This window comes from Camellia sinensis, chromosome 5 (assembly GCF_055761805.1).
Source record: "Camellia sinensis isolate YWXY chromosome 5, ASM5576180v1, whole genome shotgun sequence".
Taxonomy (NCBI): domain Eukaryota; kingdom Viridiplantae; phylum Streptophyta; class Magnoliopsida; order Ericales; family Theaceae; genus Camellia; species Camellia sinensis.
Genome location: NC_138965.1, coordinates 14,150,985 through 14,171,348, shown reverse-complemented (window position 1 = coordinate 14,171,348; position 20,364 = coordinate 14,150,985).

Here is a 20,364-nt window from a genome sequence, read left to right as displayed (position 1 = left end):
ATGTATGTCTTCCAACCCCACGTCTTTCTTCCCTTTTATTTACCTTCTTATGATGGTTAGATTAGGGCATGTTTCAATTAGCATACAGTATGACAGCATGTTTGCATTCATTCATCTGTATTGCATGCACCGGGCTCGGCGCATCATACTAACTGCATTGTATTTTCAATTCCAAATTGAATACATGTTAGCTGTAGCATTTCATATGCCATGTTTAGAATAGCCGAGCCTACTATAGTTGCATTTTGCATGTGTTGCATTAGACATTTCTGTATAATTAGGATCATGCATGGATTTCTAATTAGCTTTTGTTTTGGCTTGGAGTACTCGGTAAGTTTTATGCTTTAGTATCCTTGCATGCGTGTGAGTGACTGCCATGAATAGCATGCTTACCATGAGGCTATTTGCTTATGTGATATAACTGCCTGAATGCCTGTGGGTGAAGGTTGGGTTATTTGGATTGGAACAAATCATTGACTGTGTGTTTTAAGCCCACTAGACAGTGGCAAAATCATGTTTTTCTAAGCCCACCTGAGGGTGGCAAAATCTGCATTTTAAGCCTACTTGCGAGTAGCAAACCATCTTTCAAAAACAAACATGAAATGTTTTGTTCCAATTCAGGCGACCCAGTTTATACTTGTATGCTGTGCGCATCACATAGTAATCTAGGCTAATAACCGGAATAAGAACACACAATGTTTTCAAAACTAGATATCATGGTTAGTAGAGGCCGATCTTTGATCGGGCGAGCGGGGGTGCTCACGAAGTGACCTTCCCCAATCGTACCCAAGTTCCCGAGCCGAGGCAACTTTGGTGATGACGGACACGTGGTCTTAGGCAAACGAGTCAGGGTTTCCTAAATTTTCCCAAAATAAAAAATTTAGGTGGCGACTCTGTATCTGGCAAAGCAGTCCATGTTTGGCACTTCTTTTCAAAAAAATCTGTTTTCTCAAAAACGATTTGCCGGATTTGGACTCTTTTGGTTCAGATTTAGAACCGTGACAATTTGAGAGTCCTGAGCTGTAGTGACCCCAATATCGAACGAAACGGGAGCTCATCCCTCCCGGGGCGTTCGGGGACGTCTACAGTTTCTGGCGACTCTACTGGGGAGTTAGAGAACTTGACTCGAACTCGTGATATCTGTTTTTCACTACACTTGTGTGTTTCTTTGCATTGCATTTGCATTGGTGTGCCTAGGACACCGTGTTTGCCATCTGCTATTCCTGAACGGTTTGCCGGAGGCTTGTCTTGCCAAGGCATGACCATAAGGCTGACCGGTTGTGGGCTCTGCCAGTATGGGAACACAAACCCCGATTTTACCGGGGCACCCTTTTTGACCATTCGACCTAGTGCATATTCGGATCCGTAGTGACCATTCCAAACTAGGACAGGTTGCTTGCCCGTTTATAGGTTGTTTGAAACCGCTGTGTGCGCAGTGAAACCCTAGCTCCTGACAAAATAGGACAGGGAAACCCTATCCCAACATAGGGGTGTTTTGGCTCTCACTTACTTGTTATGTGCTTTGGGGTGCGTCTCCATACGAATGCATGTATCAGTTTACAGGGTTTGGGCATCAGGCCTGCGGGCGTCAGTCCAGTATTGTGGGTATCAGGCCTGCGGGCATCAGTCAGTATTTGAGAATCAGTTATCTGCGGGTATCAGACTCAGTTTTGGGGACAGTGATTCGGGGATAATAATTAGTGTTGGAGGACAGTGTGTATTCAGCTTGTCGACCGTGTGTTGTTATGCTCGACTGTGTGTCATGCATTTATTTTAAGCTGTTATGCTGTCCGTTTATCTGTTTATTTATTTCCTTATTGCTTTATTTATCTTTTTACTAGGGCAGTTCTAGCACAATTTCTTTTAACCCAGTAGATATTCCCCAAGCACTTTGGACACGAGGTCGTCGACTCAATCGATCCGAGGATCTAATTGACGGACAGCCAATGTTTCATTCTCTACCCCCCGTTGTCAGAAGAAAGCCAAGAAAGCGCAGTGTGTCAGAACAGAGGTTGTCAGAACAGTGGGTTATTCCATCAGAGGACAATAAGACTGAGGTCTCGATTGCTGCTATAGAAATAGACATACCAGCTAGTCGGATGGATCAGCAAAATACTTCAGGGATGGAAGCTCTGATGCGCCAAATGCAGGAGAGCATGAGGCAAATGCAGGAGGATGCTGCCCGCCAAGCAGAGTTCTCTAAACAGCAGGCCGCGATCATGGCCCAGCAGGCCGAGCTGATTACCAGACTGCAACAGCAGAATGCGGCATCTGCTTCACATCAGGTTCCTCCTCCGCGAGGGGCTCCATTACCCGAGCAGGCACCTACTGTCCAGAACGCTCTGCCAAACACCCAGAACACCGTGCCAAATATCCAGAACATACAAGAGGATACGAACCTTCCAACGGGGCCAGCTCCGCCCCCGCTTCCGCCTCAACTGTCCAAAACCCAGACACCCAACCACCCGGACTCTCCCTTCGAGTTTGAGATTGACCATACGGCTCTGAAACTGAGCAAGCTTGAGAAGCTCTTCAAGAAGTCACAAGGGGTAAAGGCTATTCCGGATATCGAGGACGGATATACCGATGTGGCCATGACATTGCCCGATAGGTTCAAGATGCCACAAATTGACCGTTTCGACGGGTCCAGCGACCCCATGGTCCATCTTCGGCTATTCTCAGACATCCTACGACCAATGGGCCTGACTCGACCACAAAAGCTTTTACTGTTCGGCCAAACCCTGTCGGGTGTGGCCACCATCTGGTACATGAAGTTAGAAGATGAGGTAAAGAGGAGTTGGGATGAAATGGCTGAGGCCTTTGTCGCGCAACATTCGTACAACACCCAGATCGAGATTACAACTCGTGATCTCGAAACGACAAGGCAAGAGCCCAAGGAAACTTTCTCAGATTTTGTAACCCGGTGGAGGGCGAAGGCGTTAATGATGACTTTGAGGCCCACTGACAAGGACCAAATTCGGATGATTGTGCGCAATCTCCAACCAAAGTTGATGCAGAAAATGATTGTACTCCCCTTTCCCACTTTCTCAAATTTACACGAGATGGGGTTACAAATCGAAGACGCAATGAAACAAGGTCTGATTGACCAGGATAGGGAGCAACCGAGGAGGACTTTCAACCGTAACAACAATGCAGGCCCGAGTGGCGCTGCAAACGCAAGAGCTTCGGAGGTCAGCATGGTCACCACCATTCCTCCTCCCCTTTCAAGGCCCATGGCAGCCACACCCTTCTCCGGTGCATCCGGAAGCAATACTCAAACCTCTAAATACCCGCCCAGAGGCCAAAGAACCTTTACCCCACTATACATGCCTTTGTCTAAGGCTCTGGGGGTCTTGATCAGAAAGGGGCATCTAAAACCCCTAGAGCCGAGGCCATTGCCGAACCCACTTCCTCCCTCTCACAACCCAGCCAAGTACTGCGCATATCACCAACAGCACGGCCATGATACTGACCAATGTTTTAGGCTGCGTCACAAGATTCAAGACCTCGTTGACAAAAATGTGATTTTGCCGCCAGAAAAACCCAACGTCACAACCAACCCCCTCCTTACACACAACCAAACTCCACCTCCCAAAAGAGTCAGCCTTATCCAGACTGGGGTCGTGTCTTACGATCCTAGCATCTATATTACTCCCACCCATCTACCTAAGCCGGAGGTGTTCCTCCCCGACTGCACTGACTTTTTGTGCATGTTGGACATCTCCACAACCCAACCAGAGCCGACGGTGGTGGCCATCGAAGATGGGGCAGGGCAGACTTCAGAAAAGGATGGGATTGTTGAGTCTGGGATTGAACAGAGTTTTGCTGGGGGAGCCTATGATCCGAGTGAGTACATCTTGTCAACAAGCCAGATGGGGATGGGTATAGAATTGCCAGAGAAGGAAGAGCTGTGTGTAATCCAGGGGGATGGATTTGGACAAGGGGCAAATGATCTGACGGCTGTGGAGGAGGACTTTGCTAACCTACAGTTTTTCGATGACCAGGAACCAGGGGACGCGGCAGTCAACTGGTTTGACTATGAGGAATCGGCAGAGGCCACTGGATGGCTCGATGATCAACCAGATGTAGTGGGAGAATCCCAACCAGAACAGGGCCCGGCAGGGGCGAAAGTATCAGCTGTGGCCGGAAGGGCCGGAAGTCAGGTTACACTGCCGGAGAGCGCCGGTACGAAGAATTTTGCTCGGGACGGAAGCATTGTGAATGCAGGGAAGGTTGAACAACAAGCTGCACTGACGCAAATAAAACAACAGGGTTCTGAGAGAATCGGGAAAGCCAAGATCCATGAAGGGATCGAAAGTGCTGCGGGCACAAGAACAGAGGATGCTGTGGGCATGCAGACTGAAAGTGCTGTGAGCACAAACATGCCCAAACCAGACGGGTGCCTTTTGAATGTTAGCGGAATGTGGTGGGAAGACGATGACTTATGTCTTGCCCACATAGACGAAGACTGGGGAAGCAATCAACGGGATGACACTTGGTACCTCGATGAGGTTGATCACATGACAAGAAGCGGGCGGTACTTCAAGCCCCCGCACCTAGACCAACCCGAGGCATCCGGGAAGGATAAAGAAGCTGAGAAACAGAAGGAGAAGCAGATCGAAGAGGAAGCTGTGCTGAAACAACTAAAGAAAATACAAGCAGACATCTCCATCTGGGGACTGCTTATGGCGTCGCGAGTACATAGACAAGCTGTCTTATCTGCTATGGACAAGTCCAAACTCTCCATAGATACTACACCAGAACAGCTGGTTGGGCTGGTTTTTCCGGGAGGAGGTTACCCGGCATTAACCTTTTCAGACAAAGAACTACCGCCTGAGGGCACAAATCACAACAAACCCCTCTACATTTCCGTGGAATGTAGAGACAAGTGGATGCCGGTGGTACTTGTTGATACCGGGTCCGCTATCAATGTCTGCCCGACCAGAACAGCGTATGCAATCGGGTTGAAACCCGCGGACTTCGTCCCAACTACTCAGGTAATCAGAGCATACGATAACACTAGCAGGGAAGTGATGGGGACTGTCAAAATTCAAACCAAGGTTGGTCCAGGACAACACAACATTGAATTCCATGTCTTGGACGTTCCTGCGACCTTTAACCTACTTTTGGGGCGACCGTGGTTGCACCAGGTCAAGACAGTCTCTTCCACTCTACATCAGATGCTGAAGTACCCTCACGGGAAGGGGGTAGCGATCGTTTTTGGGAATTCATCAATCCATCCGCCGCCGGAAGTGTCCACACCTGTCTTGGAAATCGAGCATGGCACTGAGGATGTGTTCTTATCAGGGTTCACTTTGGCTGAGGCTCGAGTGGTACGTAATATTATGGCTGTGAATGAGGGAGTGTACGTCAGTGCTCAATCCGTCTATCTCATGAACAAATTACAACACATCCCCGGAATGGGATTGGGAAGAAGCGGCCGGAAAGGCGTCGCAGCATTGGCCGAAGTGCCACACAACCCTCACACCTTTGGATTGGGTTATCTGCCTACCAAAGAGGACTGGGTGAGGAAGGGTAAAGAGATGACCGGAAGAACCAGAGCAAAGAAGGCTGGGAAGCCTTTTGAATTAATGCATCGGCCCATTCAGGGTACCCTAAACGGACGCTTCGTCCGGGAGGGGGAAGACTTTCCATTTTGCGGCTTCCCAGAGCCATGGCTGAACGCGGAGAAGAAGCGCGTGCCTGGTTTCGAGATCTTCTTCGACTTGCAATTACCTGGGGATGACGTTGCCGAAGAGCAGACAGACCCATCAGCTGAGGTTGAGCAGTGTAAGACAGTGGATTCTGAGAGCACCGAACTTAAGATGGGGGTAGCGCTGGCATGTCTACTTTCAGATCCTTCGATCGACCAAAAGTGCTTGGGGGATAACTCCTCGGTTTCCATGATTGGAGATGAAACGGCTGCGGGCCTTCCAGCGACTATCTTGGATGCATCTATCGCATCCTCTCTCACTTGGCAGTACGAGAAGGGATTTTTGTCCAGCAACACCGGGTCAGGTAGTGAGCTGGAATCTGATTCCACCGAGTCCTGTGAGTCGGAATCAGGTTCCAGCTCGACTGAGTCTGAGTCTGGTAATCCTGGGGATGATAACCCAGATGCCACTGTTGTGTCCAGGTTGTCTTTTTCTTTCTCATTTGAGTCTGTTGTAACCGAGAATTCGGACGATTTGGATGTGCTTAATGAGAATCAAGTAACTGTGGTTTCTGAGTACTTTTCTGTGCCCTTAATTTATTGCATAAATTCAGACTTTCAAAATTTTGATGAAAACGACGAGGATGAAATTCCTCCGGTTTTGCAACGTTTAATTGAGCAGGAGCAAGAGAGATTTGTCAAACCCTTAACGGATGAAATCATTACTGTGAACATTGGTACTGAGGAGGACCCGCAGCTGGTCTAGATCGGATCTACGTTGTCTTCGGAGGAACGCGAGCGCTTAGCCGCTTTACTAAAAGATTTCAAAGATGTTTTCGCGTGGTCCTACGAAGACATGCCTGGGATCGATCCTGAGATTGTACAGCACCGGATCCCCCTTGACCCCAAGGCCCGACTTGTCAAGCAAAAACTCAGAAGGATCCGCCCCGACTGGGCTCTCAAGATTAAGGAAGAGGTCACCAAGTAGATCGATGCAGGCTTCCTACTGGTATCCGAATACCAGACTTGGTTGGCCAACATCGTTCCAGTGCCGAAGAAGGATGGCAGGATCCGGGTATGCGTGGATTTCAGGGATTTGAACAGAGCTAGTCCGAAGGACAACTTTCCCTTACCGCATATTGATGAGTTGGTAGATTTCACAGCAGGGCATGCTTTGCTCTCTTTCATGGATGGCTTCTCAGGGTACAATCAGATAGTAATGGCACCAGAAGACAGAGAAAAGACTGCATTCACCACCCCGTGGGGAACATACTGCTACAGAGTAATGTCGTTTGGGTTGAAGAATGCTGGAGCTACTTATCAACGGGCCGCGACCACAATATTGCACGACATGATCCACAAAGAGGTTGAGGTGTATGTGGACGACATGATTGTCAAATCCAAGGAAAAAGAGGGCCACTACACCGCCTTGCAAAAATTCTTTCAAAGGATCAGAGAATTTTGGTTGCGGCTAAATCCTCAGAAGTGTACGTTCGGTGTTACAGCGGGAAAAATGCTGGGATTTCTGATTACACAAAGGGGCATCGAGGTCAACCCTTCAAAGATCAAGGCCATCTTAAAAATGCCACCACCAAGGACTGAAAAGGAGGTGTGAGGCTTTCTGGGTAAAGTGCAATTCATAAGACGGTTTATCTCAAGACTAACCTTGACTTGTGAACCACTTTTTGGTCTCCTGAAGAAAGGCAAGAAGTTCCAATGGGACGACCGATGCCAAGCTGCTTTTGAACAAATCAAAGAATATTTACAGAACCCACCCGTGTTGTCGCCACCAGAGCCGGGGAAACCGTTAATATTGTACCTTTCAGTGACTGAGACTACAATGGGCTGCATGCTCGCACAAGAATCGGAGGATAAGGTGGAGAGGTCCATCTACTATCTGAGCAAGAAGATGTTGGACTACGAGACCCGCTACATTCCGCTCGAGAAGTCTTGTTTAGCTTTGGTATGGGCTACTAGGAAGCTGCGGCACTACTTGTTAACTTACTCCGTAATGTTGGTTTCACGACTGGATCCCATCAAATACCTTTTCAAGAAACCGGCACTTACGGGTAGGCTAGCTCGTTGGCTGCTGTTGCTTTCCGAATTCGATCTGAAATATGTGACACGCAAGTTAGTCAAAGGAAGAGCAGTGGCAGAGTTCTTGGCCGATCATCCAGTCGAAGGAGGTGAAGCAGTTGAGTACTTATTCCCAGATGAAGCCATTTTGCACATCGACGACGAACATTGGACGATGTACTTTGACGGAGCATCAAATCAATACGGGTATGGGATAGGGGTGTTGCTGATAGCACCCGACAATTCCCGTATCCCTCTAGCCTTCAAACTTCGGTTCAAAGTCTCGAACAACAAAGCAGAATATGAGGCGTAAATTGCCGGCCTAGAAGCGGCCCTGGAACTAGGGGCAAGACGTTTGGATATCATCGAGGATTCGAACCTTGTTGTATCTCAAGCAAACGGAGACTGGAAAGTCAAAGAAGAAAAGATGATGATGTACCACCAAACCTTGGACTTGCTAATCCCTCGGTTTGAAAAGCTAAACTTTGGTCATCTTCCAAGAGAGAACAACAGGTTCTCAGATTCTCTAGCAACTCTATCTTCCATGATAGACATCCCATTTGGAATCCGGATGCGTCCAGTCGTCATTGACCAGAAATTTGCGCCAGCCTATGAGTCGATCGCTGCTATAGATGAGGTTCAGGACCAAAACCCCTGGTATTATGACATTTGGAATTTCTTGGAAAAGGAAGCATACCCGCCAGGGGTAAATGCCAAGGATAAAAGGGCAATCAGAAGAATGGCCGTCCAGTTCATCATCTGTGGGGGTAAGCTGTATAAGAGAGGTCATCTGGGAATGCACAAGCTGTGTGTTGAAGCCGAGGAATCGAAGTGCCTGATGGAGGCCATCCATGGAGGAGACTGCGGTGCGCATATGAACGGAGTAATGCTAGCACGGAAGATCATCAGACAGGGTTACTATTGGTCCACCATGGAGGAGGATTGTATTAGTTTTGTTCAGCGATGCCATAAGTGTCAGATTCATGCAAACCGCATGAACATCCCGCCGTCGAAGCTGTACAACATGACTTCGCCATGGTCTTTTTCAGTTTGGGGAATCGATGTGATCGGGGCTGTCACTTCGAAAGGGTCGAATGGGCATGAGTTCATCCTGGTTGCGATAGATTATTTCACAAAGTGGGTCGAGGCCCAATCGTATGCAGTGTTGAAGGTGTCACACGTTGCAAAGTTTATCAGAAACAACATCATTTGTCGCTATGGGGTCCCAAACGAGATAATTTCAGATAACGGTTCCCACTTCAAGAAGGAAGTGATTAACTTGTTGGAGAAATACAACGTGGCTTTCCATAAGTCATCTACATACCGGCCGCAAACCAATGGAGCGGTCGAGGCCGCCAACAAGAATATCAAACACATACTGCAGAAGATGGTGGAAACCTACCGGGATTGGCCAGACAAGTTGCCATTTGCTCTGTGGGGCTACAGGACTTCAATCAGAACTTCTACCGGAGCGACTCCGTATTCATTGGTTTATGGGATGGAGGTCGTTCTACCCATCGAGATTGAGGTTCCGTCATTACGAGTATTGGCTGAGTGTCAAATAGCCGAAGCAGATTGGCAGCAGAGCAGATTTGAGGAACTCATGCTTTTTAACGAGAGAAGACTGAAAGCACTGTACCATGTTCAAGGCTATCAACGCAGAATTGCCCGGGCTTTCAACAAGAAAGTTAAGTCCAGGAATCTAAAGGAAGGAGATTTGGTGCTCAAGGACAACCGAGCTCCCATCCACGACCCAAGGGGCAAGTTCAAACCCAATTGGACTGGTCCTTACATCATCAAAGCTATCTGGTCAGGTGGAGCTGTGGTTCTGATGGATCTAGATGGCCTAGAGTTTTCCCAACCGATCAACATGGACAAGTTGAAGAAATACTACCCCTGAGAGGCTCGCTAGGCCGAAAACCCGAAAGGGCGACCTAGGCAGAAGTTAGAGCACAAAAAAATTGGAAAATATAAAAACTGAGCTCGCAAGGTTGAAAACCCGCAAAGGGCGACCTTGGCAAAAGTTAGAGCGTAAAAGGAGAATGAAAATACCCAAGTGAACCTAAGCCTAAACTACGTAAGGCTTGATTCCCATCTTTAGGATACGTAGGCAACTTCATCTTGAAGTTCAGCCATAAACTTTTCCCCGATCAACTTTGTCCATCTTGACCATCTCGGTCATCTTTATCCATCAGCTTTTATCGCGATCTCCGGTACAGTGCTATTTAGACTAGGGGCAACTTTTCGTTGCCGCGACGGTGCAGAGCTATTCAGACTAGGGGCAACTTTCCGTTGCCATGCAGTGCCGCGGTACTCTTCAAACTTGGGGCAACTTTCCAGTTGCAGGGATTTGGGGTTGTGCATCTCAGTGACAGATCTTCGGCGTGTCCAGTTCTGATCCATATCGAAAATAGTTTTGAAAAGTTTTAATAAAAGTTGACTTTGTTCAAATTAATCTTTTTACAACTAAGACCATTTTTGGACCAAAGCGGAAAATTTTCAGTACCACAACCTTCAATTTCATTGATTTCAAAACAGAGTTCTCCTGCTCTTGCATACAATCGAAGTTGCTTTTTATTACATTCATAAAGAAAACTTGAAAGTACTAATAAAGCAATAAATTCGGGGCATAGTCAAGTCAAGTATCCCTGCGCCCCCTCCCAGAGCTGGTTGAAGCCTCTGACGCCAAGCTAGGCCCAACCTGCGCCTCCTCATTCAGCCAATCCAAGCACTCGTCAGACAAAGCGCAATTGAAAGTGGGAGCAGGAGCCAGGAGCTCTCTAGTCCTCCATGCTGTGGCATATCGGGCGAGCTGTGTACTTCGGACCGGGAAAGCAGCCGGATACTCAATCCCCTCTAGTGGGCAAATCTGATCATGACCGAACTGGCGCAGGAACCGAAACGGAAAGTAGAACACACAGTGGGTCAGACCAATCAACTGGATCCCGATCAGCCGGGACATGCTATAGCTCATTGCCGGGAGGTTGAGCCAAGGACAACGCCAAGCAATGCGATCTGCGGACAAATTGCACATCCAGTCAAACCACCATCTTTCACCAGGGGCATCGACTAGGCGCTGTCGAAAGAAATAGCCTCGAGCTGAGTAGGCCGGCCAAGAGTCCACAACCTGCAATTTGTCCATTAACCATACCTGGGGAGGGATGAAAAATGAGAGAATAAAGAATAGAGAGATGTACGGTGAGAGAAAAGTAAGAAAAGGGTTTTTGTGAGAAAAATCGAGCCCGAGGGCCGAGTGATGTGAGCAAATACATATGTAAGATTGGGTGGGAAACATTACCTGCAGCAGCAGTGGACTCCCAACAAATCTAGTCGTCTCCCGGCGATAGACAGAATCCAAGCCCATCAGTGTCTCGGCCAGGGTCATGGCGATGCAGCTCTTTCCTTCTTTCAAGCCTTGAGCAACTTCAATCAGACGAATGCTACATCCGCCAAAGCCCGGGGAAAGAAGAAAGTGAGACAGCAGGCACAAGCAAAGGGCGTGTTGCCGGAAACCTTGCCAATGATGGTTGCTGCGGTCACCGGCGTCAGAAAAGCGATAAATCAAACCAAGGATGTCCAGTTCCCCATTACAGATCAGAGACCGAGCATCATGCGCAGTGAGTCCACACATCCGCCCTAAAGCCTGGGCGTGGCCAAAGCGGAGCTGGGTGTAACAAGTCCGCGGAGGGGGACCTCGCTGCTACAGTTTGGACTCGCGATTTTTGTTGTCGCGGTTCTTAATCTGAACCAAAGAATCCAAATCTGGCAAATCGTTTTGAGAAACAGATTTTTGAAAAAGTAGTGCCAAACATGGACTGCTTTGCCAGATACAAAGTCGCCACCTAAATATTTTTAAAATGGGGAAATTTAGGAAACCCTGACTCGGTGCCGAAGGCCACATGTCCGTCATCACCGGAGTTGTCTCGGCTCGGGAGCTTGGGTACGATCGGGGAAGGTCAGCTATGAGCACCCCCTTTCGCCCGGTCCGAAGACCGGCCTCTACTAACCATGATATCCGATTTTGAAAACGTTATGTGTTCTTATTCCATTTCTTAGCCTAGAATTACTATGTTATGCGCGCAGCAAACAAGTATAGACTAGATTGCCTAATTTGGAAAGAAACATTGCATATCCGTTTGTTTTGAAAATGCTTTGAAATTTGCTACTCGCAAGTAGGCTAAAACACGGATTTCAATGAGTTTTTCCAACTCAAACAATCCAACCTTCACCCACAGGCATTCAAACAATTTAACACATAAGCATTTAGCCGCATGGCAAGCATACTGTCATGTTAACACTCACACGCATGCGGGATGCTAAAGCATAAATACTTACATCGTACTCCGTGCCAAAACAGTAAACTAGTTAGCAAACATGCATGATCCAAGTCCATGTTTAAATTGCCTAATGCAACACATACAGGATGCAATTAGATAGGCTCGGCTAACCTAAGCATGGCATATGAAATGCGATCAACCATCACATATTCAATTTTTGAATTGAAGTACAAATGCAGTTAGCGTGATGTACCGAGCCTAATGCATGCAATACAAATGCATGGATGCACACATGCATAGCATAAGGTATGCTAAATTAAACGTGCCCTAATCTACCATCATAAGCAGGTAAATAAAAGGGAAGAAAGACGTGAGGTTGGAAGACATACACACACTCACGCACACTTATTACATCTTTACCCTCACTCGGAGGGACCAAATGAATATTACAAATTAATTAACTACGCAAGCTAATTAAATATTACAAATTAATTAATTTAATTAACAAATTAAATTAAGCTAAGAAAACAGATAAACCGCCTCGGGAAATGCGCCGCCATGCATAGGTTGCCTCTGTTTTCCTTCCTTCACTCCTCTGGAGGCTGTCAAAACCTCAGGACTGCATCCCTGGACATTGAGGAGTGCCACCGGCTGAGTGGAATTACCACCGGCAGTGGTATGTGGCCATCGGCACAAAATGAAGCTGTCGGCAGAGAAATTGTTGCCGGTCGGCACCTTACACTGCCGGTCGGCAGAGTGTTCCTGCAGAATCTGCAAATGACAGCAACAGAGGGCAAGACAAAGCATGGCAGCACAATTCAAGGCATATATGCACCAACCACGTCCCTTATCATGATAATGACTCAAAGGGGCATGTGCCTCGATTCTCGGACCACCAATCACGCATTTCTATGCATGATGGCCCAAAGAACCAAGTATGCAACTTTGATTTCAAATGCAATGCAAACCAATCAAACCAAACAAGGTCCAATTCCTATCATCAAGTCATGGAACAAGGCATGCATGCAAGATGCAATGCAACCTAAGCATGCAAGCTAAGGATGCAACATGGCATAGCAACTAACTTATGCAAGCATACAAGCAAACATAGGGGCATGCAAATGGATGCAAAGATGGACTTAAACATGGATTAGGCAACTCTAAATAGGCCTAAAACAGTGGCCAAAATGCTATAATATGAGGGACCAAATACATGCACACATGCACCTAATTGAAGGCCAACACTTAAGCACAAATTGAACAACTCTCAAACACATTTGAAAGGGGGATCATGGACTAATTAGCATGCAACATAAGCATTGAAATCATGCTAAAACATGGTGCCAAACCAAGCAATAAATCAAGCCAAGCATGCAACAAATGACCTAAGTGCTCAAAGCAAACCAATGGAGCATTGGACTACACTTAGCAAGACCAAACATGGCATGAAATCATTGACCAAAAACAGAGTTTTGGGACATTAATACAAGGCCGAAGGACCACTTAGATGGCATCCAAATGACTCAAAAACAAAGGCATGCATAATCACCAAAACATGGAGCATGAGATGACAACCTTACAAGGCATTAAAGGGACATCAAATGCGAGCTCTCAAGCATACAATAAGGTCTGAAATGGCATGGTGGATGGTCCCAAATCACCAAAACAATGCAAGGATGGCATGCTATACATTCACATACTTAAGGCCAACAAGCCGGAATGCAAAGGGGCTATATGATGCATGCCAAATTCGACCCAAACAACCTAGGACAGACCTAGAACATGGCAAAACATGCACAAAATCTTCACAAGACTAAGCCTAAAACATGCTCCAACAAAGGCTAACAACCTAAGGCACATTGAGGCAATAACATGGCATTACAAGGCAACTATGCTAAGCATGCATGGAGTACCAAAACCAATTTAAAATCATGTTATATTATGGATATATAAGCATGAAAAACAGCCTAAACATGCTCAACACACACTCAAGCATAATGCTCTCTCAAGAGGCCAAAACATGCCCTTTTCAAGGACAGCAAGGAGAGGGGGTGGCCCTCTCCTTCTTGGGACTTCAAGGCATCACCTTCACCACTAAAATCCCTCAAGATTTCAGTGGTGAAGAGACCCCAACACCAAAATCCCGGAGCTAGCACAAAAGGGCACAAAATGAGGCCTTTCAAGGCCTAAGGGGGGTCAACCACCCTCAAACAACAAAACACTCTTAATAAACAATAAAGAGGGCCTAAAAACAGAACTTGTTTGTATTATACGCTAAGCTCAAAAACGAATTTAAGATAGGTAGAAATACAATGCAAAAATGGGGTAAAAAGGGGTGAGATTCTTACCCTTGAAGCCTTCTTCAACAATGATGCTCCAATGGCCTTCCTTAGCTTGAATCCAACACCAAAACCTCAAAATCAGTCCTTTAGAACCTCAGTTCCAAGAGGAAGGTGAAACACTATGTGTTTGTGTGCAATAATATGGACTAAACTCACTAAAACACACACAAGAGGGAAAAAGAGAGAGATTAGGTGTAACAAACCCTAACCCTAGATCTCAAACCCTAACAATGGCTGTCTAAGCTCTCAAAATATTTCAAGTGTCTCACCTCTAAGCCAAGAGAGCTACCTCTCTCTCTATATGGCACTTCTTGTCTTGTAAAGCTTACAAGACAAGCTTCATAAGAGGGAGATCCCTCCATACACGTGTATGGAGGGGAGCAAAAGCAAGACAACTGTCTTAAAATATCTACAAAAGCAGATGCACAGTAATCGGCCGGCCAAAGATGCCATCTTGGCCAAAAAGAGTGTCGGCCGACACTAAAAAGTGCTGACCGGCAACAAATAGTGCCGGCCGGCAATAAACATTGCCGGTGGCAGCAAAAACCGGCCGGTGGCCTCTAGCCACTGCCGGTGGTGGGTGGGGATGGTCTACAAGCCCTACCCTGCCTCTCAAAGGCAAAACACAAGTGTTTGGTGTGAAACCAGACACTAAACGGTCGAGTTCGGAGATCCTGAGACAAGGCGCGTGGCCGAGACCTCCGGGAACTCCAAACGAACACAAACATGGATAATCACCGAGTGTTCAAACGATGACGTCCAAGTCTTGAGGACGGTAAAAAATGGGGTGTCTACACTGGGGCAAGATCTCTTCATGGCATTCAGACTCCATCAAAACCTAAAAATCTTCAAAAGTTGGACATACCTCTTGACCGCCGAAGCTAAAGACGTGCGTCACTGGGTTCCAAAACCTCGCAGCGGCATGGAGGAAAGGGAGATGTAGCGGAGTGCGACTCAGCGTGAATAGTGCATTCAAGCCGAAACCCCGGAAGTTTAACTTTTCCGAGCCATCTAGAGAAGCGATCCAAGCTGTGAGATTTTCAATGAGAAATGCCTCCATCTTTGTGCAAAACTAAGATGAATTGAATCAAAGCACGGAGCTAAGGCTTTTAAAGAGGGAAAAACACTATTCAGAGGGACAAGTGTCAAAAATTGGGCGGTTGCAGGGATAAGCGGCCGGCCGGCCACTTTTTCTGGTAGGCTGGCCACTTCTTGTTACAAAACTGGGCGGTGGCCCCCTCTCTGCAATAAATCTGGCCGGCCGGCTCCCTAAAGTGGCCGGCCATGCTCCAATGTATGTCCTTGGCCCTGTTTTACCCTTCGGGGGAAAGTTTCAAGCATTTCCATGCAACGGATGTGCCGAAGGCCTCTATTTCCCTCTGTTTTGGATGCGTTCCGTTGCCCAAATCATTCGAAGTACACTTCGTTTTGTTAAGTCTTGTTTATCGAGTTGTTGTTTTGCTTATCGAGTTGTCGTTTTGCTTATCGAGTTGTTTGTCGAGCTGTCGTATTTCGTGTTTTGAGTTGTTACTCTTTGTTTAAGCTTGTTGTTTGAGTCTTGTTTATCGAGTTGTCAACATTATTGTATTCTGTTTATCGAGTTGTAAACTTGCTAAGGTTTTGTTATATCTTAGAAAGTTAGGTTGTTACGTCGGTTCACTACCTGACTGGGCAAAATGCACAATACACATTTCCATTCAATCTGATGCAGAATGATGCGATATGATGCTAAAAGTTTAAAATATAATACTTTTTTTTCAAAAGCTGTTTCATCTTATCATGTCTCGCTTGTTACAACATTTTACAGACTAAGGCATAAGTTTTACAAAAAATAAAACTGCCCGATAATGTACAATGTGCTACAACTACTAGCAAAAAGATAAATAAAACAGGAAACAGCCGCATCTGTGCTCTCAAGAGTAGTGATAAAAGGCCCTCTTCGTCCTCTTCTGCGGAATAGACTCTCCGCCACCATTGCCATCGCCATCATCTGAATCGGAGCCGTCATCCTCGGGATTCTCTTCAGCCTCGCCTCCACTCCTGAAACCAAGGCCGGAGCCATCATCTCCATCAGCAGATGTCTCCAACTGACGGTCTGCAACCTCGTCCTCCTCATCCTCATCAGGCTCCTCCCCCACAACATGTGCTCTACGCCTGCGAGACGACCCCTCCCCTCGAAAAGGCCTGGATGGCCCAGCTCCTCGAGAAGGCCTGGATGGCCCAGCTCCGTAAAAAGGCCTGGATGGCCCAGCTCCGTGAAAAGGCCCAGATAGCCTAGCTCCCCGAGAAGGCCCAGGTGGCCCGGCCTGCGACTGAGCATATACCGGAGGCATCTGAGAACAAAGAATTCAAAGTAAATACATCAGTCCAAATATGTACATTAGATGCAGATGCAAGCAAAAACTACATGAAGTGGGTGCATGTAAACACAGTGTACAAGTGCGGTGTGTGTCAGATGTGCTCTACACAAGTAGCCTATCAATGCAGTAGAAATCAGCATGTCATCAGAAGTATGATAAATGCCAGAAAACTAAAGGGTACCTGGAAGCCTATAATAGACAACTGTGCCTCCCTCCGCAAGACCATTCCCTCGAGTGAGGCCACCAATCCGATCACCTCCTCTATGTACTCTCTGGGTGGCTGCAGATACAAGCTCAAATCATCAACGAATAAAGGAGTGTCTAAGCATTTGAATGATAGATGAAAAACAGTAGAACATACCGGCGGTGAGTCGAGATCAATGACATATCGATGACCAGGCATCGGAGGCTCTATTGGGATCGGAATCGAAGAGGTAGTCCCAAACTACCACCCCATCAGCTCAGTCGACATGTCCGGCCACCCAGGATGAGGAAGAGTCGGAGGAATCGGGGGAACCGATCCACCCCCACCTCTAGATATACCAGCCCTGCTGGTAGAAGGGGCATCTGCAGCCCGAGCCCGGGGCTGGCTCGAGGATGGCATACCAGCAGACCTCATCATCGGAGTGCGAACTCCCGTCAATGGAGGCATCAGATATGTGTGACGGTAAGTGGCGTAGTCCCCCTCCTCAATATATAGCAAAGCGTCAGTGCCCAGCATAGCATTGACAACATCCCGGGAAATGAGTATATCAGCAATCCGCATGTCGGCTGGAGGTGCTGAGGAAGGATCCTGAGAAGTGTACCCCCAGACCTGGCACAAGAAACACTCCCCCAGGAAAAAGGCCCTACCAACCGGCCCTTCGAACAAGAGCCAGTACCGGGAGGCACCCCACCCTTCGGCAAACTGGAAACGGAGACCCTCACCTAAGGGCGCCCACGGCTGCCATGTAATCTGCAGATAACAGGTGCATAAACCAAGCAGAAATTGGAGATTTACAAGATAAATCAAAGATGAAAACAGAAAAGAACTGAGAGTTCTGAAGTACCTCCGATGGACGCACCATGTCAAAATACTGTCGAAGGTAAAGAAGAGACTCCCGAGGTCTTGGCCGGTACCGGCCTTCGAACACAAGTGAGTACGGGGTCATGAGAGGTCTCGCTACCATCATCTCCGAGGCCAATGTCGGGAAATATGCATAGACCCACAACTGTAGAAAACAAAGCAGAATGTGAAATGCTGAGGGCAAATTGCACGGTGCAGAGTATAAAGTGCGCCGTGTGTGCAATGTGCAAGTAATAAGGAGCAGAAATGTAAATCAAGAGGGCAGAAAGTACCTCCTAGGCTCTCCAGTAGCCGCCAAGTAAGTCCCCCCGTCCGCGTGAGGTCGCGCTCATATAGCAGTAAAGGGTAGCCAAGCCGGCGCCACCCCAGTCGTATCGCCTGACCTGTGATAGGTCCACCAAAGCACTCAGCAGATAGAGCCCTACAGTGTTCCCTCTATCAGCAAACAGAGTGGTCCCGAAGAGGAACATCAAAAAGCCGCGAGCATACTATGCCGCCTTATCAGGAGTCGCAGGCTTCATCTCCACCCGCCGAAAATAGGAAGAGAACCAGGTATATCGGACTCTCCCCGAAGCTCTGTCAACAGGCGGGCGAGCCCCCAGCAGATATATCCAAGCGGCCTCCCACTCGCCCATGTCATCATCATATGGGATCGCCTAGCCTCCCACATCAAGGCCGGTCAACACAGCAAAGTCAAAAGGGGTCATAGTCATGTCCCCAGTGGCAGAGAAATGGAAAGAGTTGGTGGTGTCCCACCATCTCTCCACCAGGGCGGCCATCAGCGTCCTCCTGGCAGGACAACGGGACAGCCCAGCACAGAAGGGCCCGAACCCTGTCAAGTCGACCAAATCCCAAACGGCCTCCGGGAGCTCAGTATACCAGTCTCTAGCCGCTGTAGAGCCATACCCTCGCACGTTGCGAGAAGTCACCTGCATTCAGAATGAACACATGTTTCAGCACGAAATGAATAAGCTGCGTGCAAATGAAATGAATAGGCTGTGTGCAAAGTAAAGTGTGTGCTGTGTGCTCAGAAAATCAATCTGGGCTGTGTGTTCAGAAAATCAATTTGAGCTGTGTGTTCAGAATATCAATTTGAGCTGTGTGTTCAGAAAATCAACCTGGGCTGTGTGTTCAGAAAATCAATTTGAGCTGTGTGTTCAGAAAATCAATTTGGGCTGCGTGTTCAAATCTCAATCAATTTGGGCTGTGTGTTCAGAAAATCAATTTGAGCTGTGTGTTCAGAAAATCAATTTGACCTGTGTGTTCATAAAATCAACCTGGGCTGTGTGTTCAGAAAATCAATTTGAACTGTGTGTTCAGAAAATCAATTTGGGCTGCGTGTTCAAATCTCAATCAATCTGGGCTGTGTGTTCAGAAAATCAACCTGGGCTGTGTGTTCAGAAAATCAATTTGAGCTGTGTGTTCAAAAAATCAATTTGGGTTGCGTGTTCAAATCTCAATCAATCTGGGCTGTGTGTTCAGAAAATCAATTTGAGCTGTGTGTTCAGAAAATCAATCTGGGCTATGTGTTCAGAAAATCAAGCTGGGCTGTGTGTTCAGAAAATCAATTTGAGCTGTGTGTTCAGAAAATCAACCTGGGCTGTGTGTTCAGAAAATCGGTATTTGGGCTGCGTGTTCAAATCTCAATCAGTCTGGGCTATGTGTTCAGAAAATCAACCTGGGCTGTGTGTTCAGAAAATCGGTATTTGGGCTGCGTGTTCAAATCTCAATCAGTCTGGGCTGTGTGTTCAAAAAATCAACCTGGGCTGTGTGTTCAGAAAATCAATATTGGGCTGCGTGTTCAACTCTCAATCAGTCTGGGCTGTGCGTTCAGAATATCAACTTGGGCTGTGTGCTCTAAAAAATCAGTGTTTGGGCTGCGTGTTCAACTCTCAATCAGTGTGTGCTGCGTGTTCACCGTCAATTTGGGCTGCGTGTTCAGAAAATCAGTGTGTTGGGCTACGTGTTCAACCCTCAACCGATGTGTGACGTGTGTTCACAATCAATTTATGGGCTGAGTGCTCAGGAATTCTAGTGATAAGACCGTGTGTTCAAAATGCAAGCAGGATGCAAGAAAAATTCGTAATACGTTACAGAAAAGGTAGGAATGAAGTAAATACCTCTCGTGCCTCATGGGAGAGATGATACTCAGGCTCCCGCAGGAGGAGATCCCCGGGTGCTCGCCCGTCGAACTCGGTGAAATGATGAAAAACAGCCCGCGGGAGAACATGTACTGGTGGATCATACCTCTCGGGGATGAAGGGGCGGACCCTCAGAGGCAGAGACATGATGTCAGGCTCGCCTTCGGCGCCTGGAGAACCTCCACCGTGGGGAAATTGACCTGCCATTTCAAGAAATCTGCAAAAAGGGCAAAAATGAGCAAAAATTGGAAAAAGTCAACAAAAGTCAACTCCCGGGAAATCAAAAAGTCAACAAAAGTCAACTCCCGAGAAAATCTTCCAAATGTTGAGACAAACTCACCTCAAGTGGCGAAAATGAGAAAAGAAGCCCCGAAACCAAAATTTAATCGGTTCAAAGTGCTTGAAACTGAAAGATTTCGCGAAAACAACTTGCGTGGGGCGTTGGAAAA